Consider the following 18423-nt stretch of genomic DNA (forward strand, 5'->3'; position numbering starts at 1 on the left):
CGACCACATGCGTGGCCGCAGGGGAGCGTCACACGCCCCTCGCCGCTGTAAGACACCCCAATCAGCCCGCATCTCACGCGTGCCGCATCTCACGCACGCACGCGTGAGATGCGGGCTCGCACGCTGGCTTCAGAAATGCCCCATTGTGGCACGCGGGGGGGGGCTTCAGAAATGCCCCATTGTGGCACGGGGGGGCTGCAGAAATGCCCCATTGTGGCACGGGGTGGGGGGCTGCAGAAATGCCCCATTGTGGCATGGGGGGGCTGCAGAAATGCCCCATTGTGGCACGGGGAGGGGGGCTGCAGAAATGCCCCATTGTGGCACGGGGAGGGGGGCTGCAGAAATGCCCCATTGTGGCACGGGGAGGGGGGCTGCAGAAATGCCCCACTGTGGCACGGGGTGGGGGGCTGCAGAAATGCCCCATTGTGGCACGTGTGTCAACCGCGAGAAACCGTCTCCATAGAGATTTCGAATGTGTCCACCCCCCCTTCTCTCCCCAGGCTGTAACGTGTCCTGGGTTTACTACATGTCTCTCTTTTTGGACGTCACCTCTCTTAAAAAGACCGGTTAATATTATGGAGCCGCAATAATCTATCATCTCGTGTGTGTGTGTGTTAAAGTAGCTACAGATGAAACACTTGCAAACAATGCATATTTTAAAGACCCCCCCCACACACACCCCCGTGACGATCTGCCCCCTGTGAAAAGCTTGCCTCACCCAGCCTTACTTCGAGTGGGTTTCAATAGGGTTCAGCGTCCCTTGGGGTTTTTGGTCCTTCTGAGAGCTTGACTTAATTTTGGCTTGTAAAAATGTGCTGCGTACCGGGCTAGGGTGGTGGAGGGAGGAGGGTGGTGTGCACGTACCTGTGTGTACCCGGTGTTTACCGATGCTAACAATGTCCCACCCAAAAACAAAATACCACCCAGTGGCAAACTCTGGATCAGCTGTCGAAGAGACAGGGCGACAGGACCATTTTAACTCACGTGCTTAAAGCGCGCCAGTCACTTGGATGACGCCATTCAAACCTATCCCATGCACCGTGCAGCGGGTGTAATGCCGCCGACACCTTCGGCCAAAAGGACACACGGATTAACAACAACAACAACAACAACAACACAAGACTGCTTTGCAATGATGAATTTTCACTTCCAGCCCTGTAAACCATCACACACCTGCAGGGGACGGCTTTCCCCACCAGTCAGGTTTAATGGTGTCAGTATAAACAGATAGTCTGTGAATGCTGCAGTAGGTTTCCTTCTGACATGTGCTCCTTGTGTGGCCTTCGAGCGTACGCGTTACGATTAAAGGTGAGGGGGGGAAATGGAGCGCCGAAGTTGTCTTTAGTGGTTGTTAGCCTGTATATGACTAAGCCATTGAAAGGATAAAGCAGCTCTCAGGCTTGCAGATCCCCGCAGCTACCGTCAGTGGAGGAGTGCGATGCTGTCCTCTGATGGGAAAAAAAAAGAAGGGTACATTTATCCCCCCGACACACCCTAGCTCCTGTCTCTCTTTCAAACGCAGACATCCCATCAGAACGTCACACCGCCCTTTGTATTTCAAGGCCTCGATAAGTACAGGGTCTTTTTCCATGACATCGCCGGCATTTGCCTGGAAGAAGAGATTTTTTTTTTGTGTGTGTGTGTGTGTGTGTAATTCAGACAACATGTGATTTCTCTTAGAGCAGCAGAGTGACAGGCGGGGGGGGGGTCAAAGAGTAGATAAGGACTGTAAAAATAATCTCGACTGCGACAACGCGATTGGTTTTTACAGCATCGCTGGGGGATAACAGGGTCCGCTGTGTCACCAAAGGGCAGGAAACAGGAAATCTTTCCAAACGCGGAGCTGCGGTAGCCGCCACGGGATTTCACAGTTCAACTCAAGAGAGGCAAATCCTGAATCGGGCTTAGTAGAAAACAAATTGTACTTTCCCGAGCTAAACATATTGAATTCTGGCAGCAGCTTGGTGGTAAAGAGTACGTAGAACATCCAATCATGACACAGTTTTTTTTTCCCTTTTTCTCCTCACTTGTATCTGGCCAATTACACCACTCTTCCGAGCCGTCCCGCCTGCTGCTCCACCCCCTCTGCCGATCCGGGGAGGGCTGCAGACTACCACATACATGTGGAGTCGCCAGCCACTTCTTTTCACCTGACAGTGAGGAGTTTCGCCAGGGGGGTGTAGCACGTGGGAGGATCCCGCTATTCCCCCCCCCGGTCCCTCCCCCCCGAACAGGTGCCCCGACCGACCAGAGGAGGCGCTAGTGCAGCGAACAGGACATGCACCCACATCCGGCTTCCCACAAGCAGACGCGGCCAATTGTGTCTGTAGGGACGCCCGACCAAGCCGGAGATAACACGGGGAATCGAACCAGTGATCCCTGTGTTGAAAGGCAACAGAATAGACTGCTACGCTACCCACATGCCCTACATTGTGTTTTGACCTAATGAAACAACAGTGTGTGTCTGGCCTGTCCAGGGTGTCTCCCCGCCTGTCGCCCAGTGACTGCTGGGATAGACTCCAGTATCCCCGCGACCCTGAGAGCAGGATAAGCGGTTTGGATAATGGATGGATGGCTAGAGAAAGCACATAACGGGGTGCCGAGAGAGGAGGTGTGGTATTGTGTGAGAAAGTTGGGAGTGGCAGAGAAGTATGTAGGAGTGGTGCAGAATATGTATGAGGGAAGTGTGACAGTGGTGAGGTGTGACTGATGGGTTCAAGGTGGAGGTGGGATTATATCAAGGATCGGCTCTGAGCCCTTTCTTGTGTGCAATGGTGATGGACAGGTTGACGGACGACATCAGGCAGGAGTCTCCGTGGACTATGATGTTCGCGGATGACATCGTGACCTGTAGCGAGAGTAGGGTGCAGGTTGAGGGAGGAGAGCCTGGAGAGGGGGAGATATGCACTGGAGAGAAGAGGAATGAAAGTCAGGAGGAGCAAGACGGAATACCTATGCGTGAACGAGAGGGAGGACAGCGGAATGGGGATGATGCAAGGAGTAGAGGTGATGAAGAGTTTAAATACTTGGGGTCAACTATTCAAAGTAGCGGGGCGTGCAGAAGAGAGTGCAGGCAGGCTGGAGTGGGTGGAGAAGAGTGCCAGGAGTGATTTACGACAGAATGGTACCAGCAAGAGTTAAAGGGAAGGTTTACAAGATGGTTGTGAGACCAGCTATGTTATATGGTTTGGAGACAGTGGCACTGATGAAAAGACAGGAGGTGGAGCTGGAGGAGGCAGAGTTGAGGATGCTGAGATTTTCATTGGGAGTGATGAAGAAGGACAGGATTAGGAAGGAGTATATTAGAGGGACAGCTCAGGTTGGATGGTTTGGAGACCAAGCAAGAGAGGCAACATTGAGGTGGTTTGGACATGTGTGGAGGAGAGAGGCTGGGTATATTGGGAGAAGGATGCTGAATATGGAGCTGCCAGGCAAGAGGAAAAGAGGAAGACCAAAGAGGAGGTTTATGGATGTGGTGAGGGAGGACATGCAGGTGGCTGGGCGTGACAAAGGAAGATGCAGAGGACAGGAAGAGATGGAAACGGATGATCCGCTGTGGCGACCCCTAATGGGAGCAGCCGAAAGTAGTAATAGTAGATATGAGATTCGTCCTGTTTGAGTTTTGTGTGTTTTGTTGGTTCTTACAGAATGGTATTAGTTGCATTTGAACACAAACTCACAGAAGGAAAGAGACCCTTAACCATGCAAAGGAGAGGCCGATCAATATGTCCACTCATACTTGCAGGTAACTTCTATCACAGGGGTAAACAGGCCATGAGATGGAGACAAAAATAATGTCCAGTTACTGATAGGTGTATGCCAGCAGCCATACCAATATGTACCCTGACTGCTGATTAACAGAAGCTAAGCAGGGGTGGGCTTGGCTAGTACTTGGATGTGAGACCTCCCGGGAAAACTGAGTTGCTGGAGGTGGTGTTTGTGGGCCAGTCCTCCCTCTGGTCCTTATCGTCTTTCGGCTTATTCCGTTTCTCAGGGGTCGCCACAGCGGATTTTACTGTTTCCATTGGTGCCCTCTGGTCCTAATAAACCACAAAAATCCCAATGCCCCAGTGCCGTAATGGGGACACTGTGCTGTAGGAGATGCCGTCCTTTGGATTAGATGTTAAACCTGAGGTCCTGACTCACTGTGGTCATTAAATATCCCATGGCACTTATCGCAAAGATTAGGGGGTCCCCCGCTGTTCTGGCAAAACTCCCAACCTGGCTCTCTCCACCTGGCCACCTGATCCTCCCCCCCCCCCCCGTGTAATTCGCTCAGTGATTCCTCCCTCTCCACCTCAAGCTGATGTGTGGTGAGCGTTCTGGTGCAAAATGTCTGCCGTGCATCACCTGCTTGGGTGCTACACATTGGTGGTGGTTGAGGTGAGTTTCCCCGCTTCAGTGTGAAGCACTTCAGGTTTCTAGTTAAAGCGCTCTATAAATGCAATTATTATTACTCTTCAAGAGGTTTTGAAGCATGGTGTCAACCACACTTTATAAGATTAAAGCCGTGTAATGACATTTTTGATATTGCATTATACTATGTACTCTTACAGCGACAATGTCTAATTTTTCTATCAATTTCAGCAAACGAGATGTGACTTTCTCCACGCACAGGAAATGTAGCTCGCTACAAGGCACGATACAAATTTTGCTGCAACCTCTACCCCCCAACAAGCCGTTGCGGGAAAAAAAATCCCATCTGAAATCCTGCATTCAATGCATCATGCCTCATAAGCGAGCGTCATTTCTTTTGTGCAAATAAAGGATCATGTCTTGTTTGCTGGTATTGCAACAATAGTCAAGTCAAGTCCATTTTATTTGTATAGCCCACGATCCCAAATTACAAATTTGCCTCAAGGGGCTTTCCAGCAACACCAACATCCTGTCCTTAGACCCTCGCAATACTACCCGTGCATGTTGCACCAGACAATCTGAGGCGATAGCGGTGGATTTAAACGGTGCATTGAAGTGCTGCAGGTCTCTATTTGTTGTGTGCACACTCCAGATCTTAATAAATTAATAAAATAAAATTACACAATGTCGCTTTAAGAACAGTAGGGGGCAAAATTCAACAACACAGGCTATTTTGTTTTTCTATCCAGGAATTGGATTAAGATCTCATCAGGATCAGCTTTTCTCCAAACTCTCCCTGCAGGTTTTATATGTAAACTCAAAACACGGTAGCTCCAATACATTTGTCTCTATTTAGCCTGATTGCTAGGAGTATCAGAAGTGGTTATCCAATCAGAAAGTGCATCTCTGCGGTATACTAACCAGAATATGTCTGTGTTTGTGTCAGTATATGACAGTCATACATAATTCGCTGTCTAATCGGCTCACAGCGAACAGTCGAAAGCTAAGTACAAAAGTTCATAAAGGATGCATTGTTTGCTCTGGGGGAGTCTTACAAACATCTTTTGGGGGGGGGAGGTTCCCTCTTTTTCTCCCCAATTATATCCAGCCAATTACCCCACTCTTCCAAGACATCCCGGTCGCTGCTCCAACCCCTCTGCAAATCCGGGGAGGGTTGCAGATTGCCACGTCTCCTCCTGTGAAGTTGCCAGCCGCTTCTTTTCACCTGACAGTGAGGAGTTTCGCCTGGGGGACGTAGCGCGTGGGAGGGTCATGGTACTCCCCTGTTCCCCCTCCCCCCTGAAAAGGCGCCCCGACCGACCAGAGGAGGTGCTAGTGCAGCGACCAGGACACATACCCACATGTGTCTTCCCACCCGCAGACATGGCCAATTGTGTCTGTGGGGACGCCCGACCAAGCCAGAGGTAAGACAGGGATTCGAACCGGCGATCCCCGTGTTGGCAGGCAATGAACTAGACTGCTACACTACCCAGACGCCCCTTCCAAACGTCTTTGAAACGCGTCACCTCTCCTTTACAAGAAAGGAAACAAAGTGAGAAGTGAGATATGTCCTGACAGTATGTGACTGCAATGTCTCACAGGTTCGACTGCAGTTCCTGGACTGGTAATGTTCGAGTTTAGCTGACAGCGAGTACAGCAGTGATGTAAGTAAGGCAGAGCATCCAATTATAGCCACAGATGAAAAAGTGTCATCAAGCGTTAGAAAGGTGAGGGTCCATTTTTGATGCACCAAGAGTCTCCAAACCGGGGTCCTGGGACCACCAGGGATCCTTAAGGAGGTTTGAAGGGTCCCTGGGACATCTGAAACGAGTTCATCTCACTATCATTATCTCACTACCAAGTCAGCACAGAGACAGACTGCAAAAGAATGGTGATTCTGACTAAAGTAATTGTTTCTTTCTACTACAGAAATAGATAGACGGCCTCTTTCTGGTCCTCCACTTTGGAGAAACCTTGCGATAGCCTATATAATGACAATGCAGAAGTGTAGTCTCCATGTCGCATGATCCCTTCTTCCCTCTCTGAGGCCATTACATGGATCTGGGAATATCAGTTGGGGAGACTAATCTTGGAGACAAAGACTTGGAAAAGGTTTGAAGAAGGCAATGTTAAAAACAGAAGAATTACGACATCAGGGAAAAAGAAAAGCAATGTAATCATTAAATGATATTAAATAAACACCGGTTTGGGTTGCTTGCCACAGCTTTTCCGTTCCCATGCATTTGGTGTTTAAGCATACACGTATAATTGCTAAGTATTTACTAAGTGCACAAGTATACTCTTTGAAAAACACAAATGCACAAGACATGCATGCTCAGCCAATGAAGAACCCCACTCCCAGCCAAGTGACCCGTCAGTTAGTCTATTCTTAAACAGCTGACAAACCCGTATGTCAATCACGGGCTGCACCAAAGGTGGTGTCCTGTATGCCGTCTGCAGAAAAGATGTCTACTTGCATGTCTGCTTATAATGTTTGTTGAGCTCTTTACTCTAAGTCCAATATCACAATGCTTTGTTGCAAAGGACAGCTCTACTTTCATTGAAACAGACGTAATAACTGTCTTAATGAGTCTGAGTCAAGACAGTGAGATCTGAAGTTTCCATTAAAAGTTAAATTTAACTTCTTGCATTTCCATTTCTTTTTAAATGGAGACAGGCAAAACCTCTGAATACCCAGTAACGCATGCTTGGTCCTGTGCATCTTGACTGACATAATGAAACCGCCAATTCATAACAGCAACACTATATAGTAATCTAAACCTGCTGCATGCATCATGCACTACTTACAGTATAAGGCCAACTAAGCACTGGAATTGAACCCCCCCCCCATATGCTTACAGACATTCCTATAATGAATACGTGCATGTGTGCATGTGCAGAACTTGTGAGATGGCAAACGGCTAGTAAATGCCTCTCTGTGAGGCTACTGTCAGCAAATATGGACTGAAAAATGGAGACCAAGAAAAAATACTGTATTTGGAAATAATATGCAGCGTGGCTAACCTGTGTCTAAAGAACTTTTTTTTGGGGGGGGGGGGGTTCCTCCATTTTTCTCCCCAATTGTACTTGGTCATTTACCCTATTTTTCGAGCCGTCCCGGTCGCTGCTCCAACCCCTCTGCCAATCCGGGGAGGGCTGCAGACTACCACATGCCTCCTCCGATACATGTGGAGTTGCCAGCCGCTTCTTTTCACCTGACAGTGAGGAGTTTCACCAGGGGGGACGTAGTGCGTGGGAGGACCACGCTATTCCCCTCAGTTCCCCCTCCCTCCCGAACAGGCGCCCCGACCGTCCAGAGGGGGCGCTAGTGCAGAGACCAGGACACATACCCACATCCGGCTTCCCACCCGCAGACACGGCCAATTGGGTCTGTAGGGACACCCGACCAAGCCGGAGGTAACACGGGGATTCGAACCGGCGATCCCCGTGTTGGTAGGCAACAAAATAGACCGCCACGCCACCCGGATGCCCTTAAAGAACATTTTAACTGTGTATTTTATATTTATCAGTTATATGGGTTGATCATGTCATATGGTTTGGAGACAGTGGCACTGATGAAAAGACAGGAGGTGGAGCTGGAGGTGGCAGAGTTGAAGATGCTAAGATTTTCATTGGGAGTGACGAAGGAGGCCAGAATTAGGAACGAGTATATTAGAGGGACAGCTCAGGCTGGACGGTTTGGAGACAAAGCAAGAGAGGCAAGACTGAGGTGGTTCGGACATGTGTGGAGGAGAGATGCTGGGTATATTGGGAGAAGGATGCTGAATATGGAGCTGCCAGGGAAGAGGAGGTTTATGGATGTGGTGAGGGAGGACATGCAGGGGGCTGGTGTGACAGAGGAGGATGCAGAGGGCAGGAAGAGATGGAAACGGATGATCCGCTGTGGCGACCCCTAACAGGAGCAACCGAAAGTAGTAGTAGTAGATTTCATATTTATCATTATGATGGCATTTATTTTGTGAGCTCATAGTCACGTCATCTTATCCTTCCAGGTACATGTCATCCGCTGAGCATCAGCAAAACACCCTACGGTGTTACACCACCATGTTTTCATACACACCTGAGAGAAACAGACCGAACACCAGGCTTTCTTCTTTTGACAAAGATGCCAGCAGTCGGCAATGACGCAGTCCTCCTTTACATAGACACCAACAGACTGACTCGATAAATGCAGGTTGGTGCCGGGTGTCTCAACTCCAGTCTGTGTGAGCTCTTGCACAATGCCACTTTCGTTGTTGTTGTTTTCCTCTCTCTTCTGCAAGGATTACCAACGAGACGGCTCTCATTTCCTTGAAAGAAGATTGAAATTGAGAATGGATGGCTAAAATTGAATTGCACAAAGTACAACTAATCTCGCTCAATGCTTTGTTTATTGAATCCATCGCTCATTCCCCTTTTCCCCATCTAGAACAATCCTCCTGCCCTGAAAACAAGCACGGGCACCCATACACAACAGGGACACAATGTCACACACGGACAAATCACTGCTTTAAAATCTTCCTCTCTTTCACGGCTAAGTCGTTCAACCACACGGGTTGAAAAGTGAAAACTCGGGTGGAAATATAATGGCAATTTTAAAAGATGAAATCCAAAAATAGCTTTGATTTGATTACGCTTTTGTGTTATTGCAATCGCCCCCGATAACAGATGTGCAAAGTGTAATTTCAGATGATACAATTACTTGTGCGACGACGTGGTGTGACCAAAACAGATTGCAGTTTTATGAAACTGAACAATCTTTGGATGCCGTGGAAGTGAAGGGAAATGCAAAGCGAAACGACAAAAACAACAACGTAAAGCGGACTGACTGTATCGATCCGGCCGTGTCACGCTCAGGGGGCTGATGGTGGGCTGTTGTTCCCGGAGATGCCGGAAACTGACACCGCCTGATGATGCCCGGCTCCAACTACATGAATTCAGGCCGGTTCTGACCCGACTGAGTCGCTGCCGACCAATCGTTCAGTGTCGGGCCCGAATATGAACGACTCTTGTAGTGTGACATAATCCAAGACCAGCGTCAGACGCCCCACGACCCCAGCATTTTTTTCTTTTATCGAGCTAGGCTTAAAAAAACCCCACGTGTGACAATATTCTCGAGGTGCGAACTGCGGTGGGAGACTGTGCGGCACGAACTGTTGCTATGGTGACTAAATGGCCGTCTAAATACGGTAGCCAGCAGAGGAAGAAATGTGGAATTTCAAGTTAAATGCACCTTAGGATGCTAGTTTGCATGTTCTCCCCGTGTCTGCGTGGGTTTCCTCCGGGGGCTCCGGGTTCCTTCCACAGTCCAAAAATATGGAGGTCAGCTGACTCGGCCATACTAAATTGCCCCTAGATGTGTGTGTGTGTGTGGGTGTGGGTGTGGGTGTGTGTGTGTGTGTGCCGCCCGCACTGTGATGGCCTGTCGGCCTGTCCAGGGTGTCTCCCCGACTTCCGCCCAATGGCTGTTGGGATAGGCTCCAGCATCCCCGCGACCCCGAGAGCAGGATAAGCGGTTTGGATAAAGGATGGATGGGTGGATGGATGGATGGATGGATTTTTTTTCTCCCCAGTCCCCCGCTCGGAACAGTTGCCCCGACCGACCAGAGGAGGCGCTAGTGCAGCGACCAGGACACAGACCCACGTCCGGCGTCCGGACGCGGCCAATAGTGTCTGTAGCGACCCTTGACCCCAAGCCGGACACGGGGATCCGAACCGGCGATTTCCCGTCTAGCTTGACGCCCCCTGACCGACGGTCAAAGACGTGTTCCTGACGCTGACCAATAGGATAACAGAATGCCCTCTGGCGCGCGTAGGCGAACGTTAGCTAGCCAGGGTTAATTAGGCTAATTTTCTTGACATGGACACACTCGTTACCTCAAGTTCTCTTTGAAGGATAGACAGCCCCACACCGTCCTCTGCGTGACACCCGGGGACGGGTCCACGATCACAACACCGCTAGCGTCACACATAGCGCCTCTTCCATGGTCGACGCTTCCTGACCCGACGACCTATGAACTCGCGTACGGCCGCGATGACGTCATGACGGCAGCATACGACGACGGGTCGGGATCGTAGTTGTAGTGTGGCCAGTATGGCGGCCAAGACGGGACGCGGGTGTATAGCAGGGTAGAGGCTGGTTCCCGTCGATGCAGAGAACGGTCAACTGAGCATGCGCAAGTACTCGTTGCCTCCGTTGTTTGGGTAGGTTAAGGTTAGGGTTAGGGCGGGGTTAGGGTTAAAGTTAGCCAACCAGACGCAGAGTAGGGGTGGGTCTTCCTAGCGTGTGGAGGCGTGGTAGAGGCATTTCGCGCATGCTCAGTTGACCGTTCTCTACTCCCATTTCCGTTCTCTGCGTCGACGGGAACTAGCCGCTTATAGCAGTAGTGTGCATGGTGCCATCGTGAAAGACCACAAATATCGCGTGGCTCAGACTCCGGCTCGGCGCGTGAGCACCTGCACGGGACTTGCCATTACTGCCGCGTGCTGTCTTCGCTGAGACCGCTCAGGGGAGGCAGGGAGATAATAAGCAGATAAGAGATCTGCTCATTATCTCCCTGCCAAAGGCTCCGTAAAGGTTATTTGTTGGGAATTTGCGAGGGTACCTGCACTGACAGCATCCCCATTAAACCGCTGAACTCCAAATCCAACATGAAAAACAAATTCAATCTGTTTTCTGTATCATTTTGAAAGTGTCTATTTTTCCTCGTTTGCTCACTCTCTCACTCTCACACACGCACGCACACACACGCACGCACACGCATGCACACGCTAAATTTACTCAGAGGGGAAGAGCAGCAGCCAGCAAGAGAGATTATTTCAGCAACTCTTTCAGAAGTTGATCTATTTTCAATCTCATGGCCTGCTAACCGGGGGCTGCATCTTCTGAGCTTGCCCCTCAAGTAACGAAACGATCGCCATGAACTTAGTGACATGCGTTCTTCATCTAAAAAAAAATCTAAACATAATCAGTTGCCTCATATAAAAAGTGTTTCCTGTCCCAGTCCTCAAGTAGCCTTGCCCTGCAGATCTTGAGGCCTGCCTGTACATATTTAATCAGCACTTATTTTTGTCAGATTTGTCACACCAGAAATGATTTAGTGCTATATGATTGGTTGAGGCGGCACGGTGGCACGGTGTTTAGCGCGGTCGCCGCACAGCAAGAAGGTCCTGGGTTTGAGCCCTGGGTAGTCCAACCTCGGGGGTCATCCTCTGTGGGGAGTTTGCATGTTCTCACCGTGTCTGTGTGGGTTTCCTCCGGGTGCTCCGGTTTCCTCCCACAGTCCAAAGACATGTGGGTCAGGTGAATCGGAAGTACTAAATTGTCCCTTGGTATGAATGTGTGTGTGTGTATGTTGGCCCTGTGTGATGGCCTAGCGGCCTATCCCGGCCCAGGGTGTCTCCTCGCCTGCCGCCCAATGACTGCTGGGATAGGCTCCAGCCTCCCCACGACCCTGAGAGCAGGATAAGCGGTTTGGATAATGGATGGATGGATGTTGTGAAACGAGGGCTGTGACGTTTGCTAACTCTGAGTGGTTCACAGTCTCTGGAACAACAGACTGCAGCAATGACAGGCAGCGCTCCAGAAACAGGAATTAAAGCTCAGTGACTTTCATTTTAACCCCCTGTTGCCCTGCAGGGGAAATCAGTTGTCCTATTACATTCAATTCTTTCAATCAATCCTGCAGAACCCCCAACCACACCTACCCACCCACCCACCCAAATGCTGGATAGGTTGGGGGATGACAGGACCACAGAGGTTGCCATCTTAGTCTTTTTTTTACCCCCTTTTTTCTCCCCAGTTGTATTACCCCACTCTTCCAAGCAGTCCCGGTTGTTGCTCCACCCCCTCTGCTGATCTGGGGGGGAGCTGCAGACTACCACGTCTCCTCCGATACATGTGGAGTCACTTCTTTCACCTGACAGTGAGGAGTTTCTCCAGGAGGACGTAGCGTGTGGGAGGATCACGCTATTCCCCCTCCCCCTCCGAACAGGCGCCCCGACCGACCAGAGGGGGCGCTAGTGCAGCGACCAGGACACACATCCACATCCGGCTTCCCATCCGCAGACACGGCCAATTGTGTCTGTAGGGACGCCTGACCAAGCCGGAGGCAACACGGGGATTCGATCCAACGATCTCCGTGTTGGTAGGCGACGGAACAGACCGCTAGGCCACCCGGAAGTCCCGCCATCTTAGTCTTTTTGGGTTAACACGAATTGCAGTTTTCCCACACGCCTCGCTGTACAATGTGGACAATTGGGAAATTTCAAACGTGCACCATCTGTATCGCCCCGACCAGTTAAATACGTCACAAAACATTGTCCCCCTCCTCCCCTGTTTAGCTACAGAAGCAATCCAATTGACCTTTCGCAAAGTCCCGCCCCCCCTAGTTACTGTTGCTATGCCCGTCAAGCGTTTCAGAACTATCCAGGAAGTAGCCGGAAAACACCAAAACACGAAGGAAGAAATCAGCACGTTGTATGGGTAAAAGTAACAGTAATAATACGTTAGCTGTATTAGCTATCAGTACTAGCTAGTAGCTAGCTTAGCTTGGAGCAGACAGGTATTTTTGTTGATTCTGGATGGATTAAGCTGGCCATGTTGGTCAACTATACTGCCAAATCTATTGCCCACATTGCGCTTCTTGCGTTCTTGTCACGTATCGGGAAGGAACCCAAAAGCAGACGGGACAACCAGGTAAGGGAAGAACCCAGTCTTTATTGAAGTGACCGATCTCGGGGGTAGAGCAGGAGGTGGCTGTGTGGCAGGTAGGCAGGCAGGCAGAAGTCCATGAATGGCGACGTTCAAGCGAAGACTGGTCCATAGTGGAGGCCTTTTAAGGGTGAGGGCGATTGCCGGGGTGAAGGGGGGGGTCAGCAGGTGTCAGCTGGCCTAGCAGGTGTCAGCTGGTGTAGCAGGTGTCAGCTGGCCTAGCAGGTGTCAGCTGGTGTAGCAGGTGTCAGCTGGCCTAGCAGGTGTCAGCTGGCGTAGCAGGTGTCAGCTGGTGTAGCAGGTGTCAAGGGCGATCGCTTTGATGTCAAGGGCGAGAGGCTGTGACAGTTCTGGGTTTCGAGAAGGGAAAGAAAATGACCGCCCCTCCAAACTTTCCAGATATCTAGTATCCGATTTGCAGATCCCATAGGCACACCGGTTCAGCATTTTGCTGTGTGTTTGAAAGCTTGACGGACCGTTGCTAAGGTAGGATTGGACAAGCACCGTTCTGGGGCAGTACTTTGCGAAAGGTCAATTGTCTTGGTATTCACTCTGCACACAGAGTAGATCCAATCCAGTTGCGTGGATCTCTGGTCTTAGGTTCAGTGGTGGCTGGTGCTAAAAAATTGTTTTTTTGGGGGGGGGCGCAATTTTTTTGGGGGGGGGGGCGCACACCTGACAGCTGCTTTAATGGCCACACAGTCACAGAGTTATTAAGAAGGACAACGTAACCTATAGATTTTATCATCGTTCGAAGACGATGAATGATTGACGGTTGAGACGAGGCGTGGTGGTGGGTGTGAACATGATTGACAGCCACGACAATTGTCCAATCACATTAGATCACAAAAGAGTACTATACAAATTCGCTGCCAATAAAAGTGGGCTTGCAAACTCTGAAGAAACCAATCAGACAGCAGCCTCGGGTCACCTGCTCGCCAAAAAGTTTGAGGGCTTACATGAGGTATGGTTTGGGCAGCGCCCCTCACCCAGGAAGTAGATGTATTCAGACAGAAATCAACCGCATACCATTTGGAACCAATATTCAATGGTTGCTGACAGGCGCTCACAGACTGAAAAACACGTTTATTTCATAATTATGTGGATTATACAACTAAATTATATTTAACAGGTTTAAGTAGATTTTAATCTCTTGATGTTTGAAGGGGACGGGGCCCCAGCGCCCTGTACTGGCCAGCCGCCACTGACTCACATCATCAGTGAGCTTCCTGAGAACACAAAAGCCAGCATATTTGATCTTCAGGTCTTCTCCTCATAGCACGTTTTTTCATACCATTGCTGCACAGCGTGAATAGAAGAGCCCCACTTGGTTATCAAGGTCATCGGTACATTACAGTAAAACACGGCGCTTACACGGTTGAACGGCTGGAGGTAACATGTGGAGGTTGCCATAGTTTCACAGATCTCAGGTGTGTGTCACCGCCAAGGGTCTAGCGCACTCCCCTCACGAGCAGTTAAAGCATTTAACCGCTGAAGAATTTACATTCCGCCTGCGGAGTGCTTTCAAAGACACGCACAGTAAAATGGCAGGATACATGTAAGAGGAAATGTTGACTCTTTCTGAATTCATAAAAGCCTATTCCTCTCACTCTAGAGTCACCAGACCCTTGAGCATGTTCCCATCGAGCGTCTCGGTTTCTCTGTACAGTTGTGATGTCTATAAATACCGGAGTGTTAATTGAATTCCAGGTTCAGAACTTTTCATATGCAAAAAAAAAAAGCTCTTATCCACATCCAATATCTGCTAGTCCCCGTGCAAACTTGCATGCTTCATGTAGAGATGCATATCTCTGCATGCGTGTCTCTGCACGCTCAGTGAGCCAGGTAAGAAAATCACAGGAAGTTGAATCAATTCATCTGGACACAACGTTTATTGACAGAATGGCCCTTTCAAGGATGAGGATGTGCACATCCTTGATAGGGAGGTAGGCTGGTTCGAATGGGGAATCAAAGAGGCCATCTGTGTGAAGAGGGAACGACCATCCCTGAACCGGGGAGGGGGGGGCGCTAATAGTACACATCTGTCACCATCTTGCAATGCTGTGATTGCAAATATTCCCAAATCCTCTGAGTAATACACATGGTCATTGTAACTCTAGATAATGCTCAAGGTAATTTGCATATGAAACTGATCGTTGGTTTCGGTCGTTATGCCACTGTGTTGTTTATAAGGGTGGGGACACCTGCAGTCAGTTGAGACTGAAGAGGCCGCTGTGTCCAGATGAACTGATTCAACTCTCTCTGACTTCATGTAGAGACTTCTAGATACTGCAGGCCTAGCTGGTCTGACAAAGCGCCAAGGTTTTTAGCCGAGATGCCAATATGTGTGGGCTTCAGTCCCCTATAAGTTACATACTGCGCTAGCAGTCGACCTCACTTTCACCCATGGAAAACTGTGAGCTGGAGCTGCAAAGTCTGAGTAGGACTGTGAAATTAAAAATGCAATTATTTCTGGAGCATGCCGTTTTTAAACTTGTGATAATTTTCAGCAAGTTAATCCCTTTGCATCTGCTGTGGAATTTCTCTCTTTGCAGCGCTTGGCACCACACAATCTCCCTGATTCATCCTGCCAACCGGCCCATCAGCTATGCCAGTGAGCCAAAGCACTTCTCTCATACGCACTTACAAAGCAGATATTAACCATGGGAAGAGCGGATCCTTCTAGAAAAGCACTTGTTGAAAAGAGTTAAAACATACAACAATTACCGTTTACTTTATCAATTATGCAAATTTAATGATTTGACCAGTATATCTAGACATAACCCCCAAAATCCATCAGTTATCAAGTTATGGACGTGTGTTTTGGTGTCCACTATCTTGACTATAACTTAAATATCGTTAACAAATACAAAAGGACCACCAAAACATTAAATCCGAGTGCAAGCAACGTGGGTAAACTAAAATAGAATGAAAACACGTTGTCTTTTAATATCTTGGAAAAGAAAATAATTGGCGACAATGAGTCTCTAGCACTGAGTAATTATGTTTCTGAGATGAAACACAGTAAAATGAAAAACATCTGTCCACACAGGTAGACATTCAGATTTGGATATTATCAAAGTATTAGTATAAAAAAAAAGAACATGCACAAACTCTGGAAAGGCACGGATGACAGCATTTGACTTGCAGGTTTTGCAAAAATAGTGAAGGAAAAGCAGACGTGTGGAGGAGATATGCTGGTTATATTAGGAGAAGGACGCTGAATATGGAGCTGCCAGGCCAAAAAATGGTAGTGAGACCAGCTATGTTGTATGGTCTGGAGACAGTGGCACTGACCAAAAGACAGGAGGTGGCGCTGGAGGTGGCAGAGTTGAAGATGTTAAGATTTTCACTGGGAGTGACGAAGAAGGACAGGATTAGGAACAAGTATATTAGAGGGACAGCTCAGGTTGGATGGTTTGGAGACAAAGCAAGAGAGGCAAGATTGAGATGGTTTGGACATGTGTGGAGGAGAGATGCTGGGTATATTGGGAGAAGGATGCTGAATATGGAGCTGCCAGGGAAGAGGAGAAGAGGAAGGCCAAAGAGGAGGTTTATGGATGTGGTGAGGGAGGACATGCAGGTGGCTGGTGTGACAGAGGATGATTCAGAGGACAGGAAGAGATGGAAACGGATGATCCGCTGTGGCGACCCCTAATGGGAGCAGCCGAAAGTAGCAGTAGTAGGAGTAGTAGTAGTAGTAGTAGTAGTAGTAGTAGCAGTAGAAGTAGCAGTCAAGGAAAAGCAGGCACACATGTTGCTACAGCACAAACATTCATTGCTGATGAGTAAGCAACACAATGACAGAATGGCTTCCTTGAAAAAAAAGGGCAACATAAACAATTCCCTGAGGCGTCTGGGTGGCATGGCGGTCTATTCCGTTGCCTACCAACACGGGGATCGGTGGTTCGAATCCCCGTGTTGCCTCCGGCTTGGTTGGGTGTTCCTACAGACACTATTGGCTGTGTCTGTGGGTGGGAAGCCAGATGTGGGTATGTGTCTTGGTCACCGCACTAGCTCCTCCTCTGGTCGGTTGGTCGGTCGGTGCGCCTGTTCGGGGGGGGAGAGGGGATAGCGTGATCCTCCCACGCGCTACGTCCCCCTGGTGAAACTCCTCACTGTCAGGTGAAAAGAAGCGGCTGGTGACTCCACATGTATTGGAGGAGGCATGTGGTAGTCTGCAGCAATTCCGAGAGGACCTATTACACTATTGTGGGTGGTCCTAGATAACCCATTTGATTGGTCGCAAAGTCACTCTGAATGCATCTTATGAGTTTGCCATGCCTATATGTGGGCGGCACGGATCTGGAGGTAGAGCGGGTTATCTAGTAATCGGAAGGTGGCTGGTTCGATCCCCGGCTCCTCCAGAGAGCATGCCGAAGTGTCCTTGAGCAAGAAGCTGAACCCCTAACTGCTCCTGATGAGCAGGTTGGCACCTTGCACGGCAGCCTCCGCCATCAAGTGTATGAATGTGTGTGAATGGGTGAATGTGAGGCATCCATTTCAAAGTGCTTTGAGTGCTCGGTAGACTAGAAAACCGCTATATAAATGCAATCCATTTACCATTTATTTGGCTATGCCTGATGGAAGGGTTGCTAAGAAGAGTATTATTAAGCACAGACTAAAGGAAAGGTGGCAAAAGCAATGGGAGGAAGAGAGGAAAGGACGATGGTTTTTACAGAGTTCAGAGGAAAATGGGAGAAATGAGGTGTGCAGGAAGGAACAGGAGAGATGAGACAATAGTTTCAAGACTCAGATTTGGAGACACTGGACTAAACAGTACATTTTTCAAAATCGGCAAACACAATACAGGCAGATGTGAATACTGTGGGCAAGAAGAAACAGTAGAGCATGTTATGATATATTGTCAGAAATATGAGGTAGATTGAAGGCGTCTGACTCAAAATCTCAGGAAAATAAAAGCACAATTTGATTTAATAGATATTCTACAGAGGAATTCAATGGAGTGTTATAAAATCTTGTTTCAGTTTCTTAGAGTAACTAATTTAATTGAGTCAAGTCAAGTTTATTTATATAGCACATTAAAACAACCACAGCTGAACCAAAGTGCTGCACAAGCTTAAAATACAATATAAAATAAGTGACACATATGAATATAAAATATACACTACCGTTCAAAAGTTTGGGATCACCCAAACAATTTTGTGTTTTCCATGAAAAGTCACACTTATTCACCACCATATGTTGTGAAATGAATAGAAAATAGAGTCAAGACATTGACAAGGTTAGAAATAATGATTTGTATTTGAAATAAGATTTTTTTTACATCAAACTTTGCTTTCGTCAAAGAATCCTCCATTTGCAGCAATTACAGCATTGCAGACCTTTGGCAT

The sequence above is a fragment of the Lampris incognitus genome, chromosome 7 (genome assembly GCF_029633865.1).
Source record: "Lampris incognitus isolate fLamInc1 chromosome 7, fLamInc1.hap2, whole genome shotgun sequence".
Taxonomy (NCBI): Eukaryota; Metazoa; Chordata; class Actinopteri; order Lampriformes; family Lampridae; genus Lampris; species Lampris incognitus.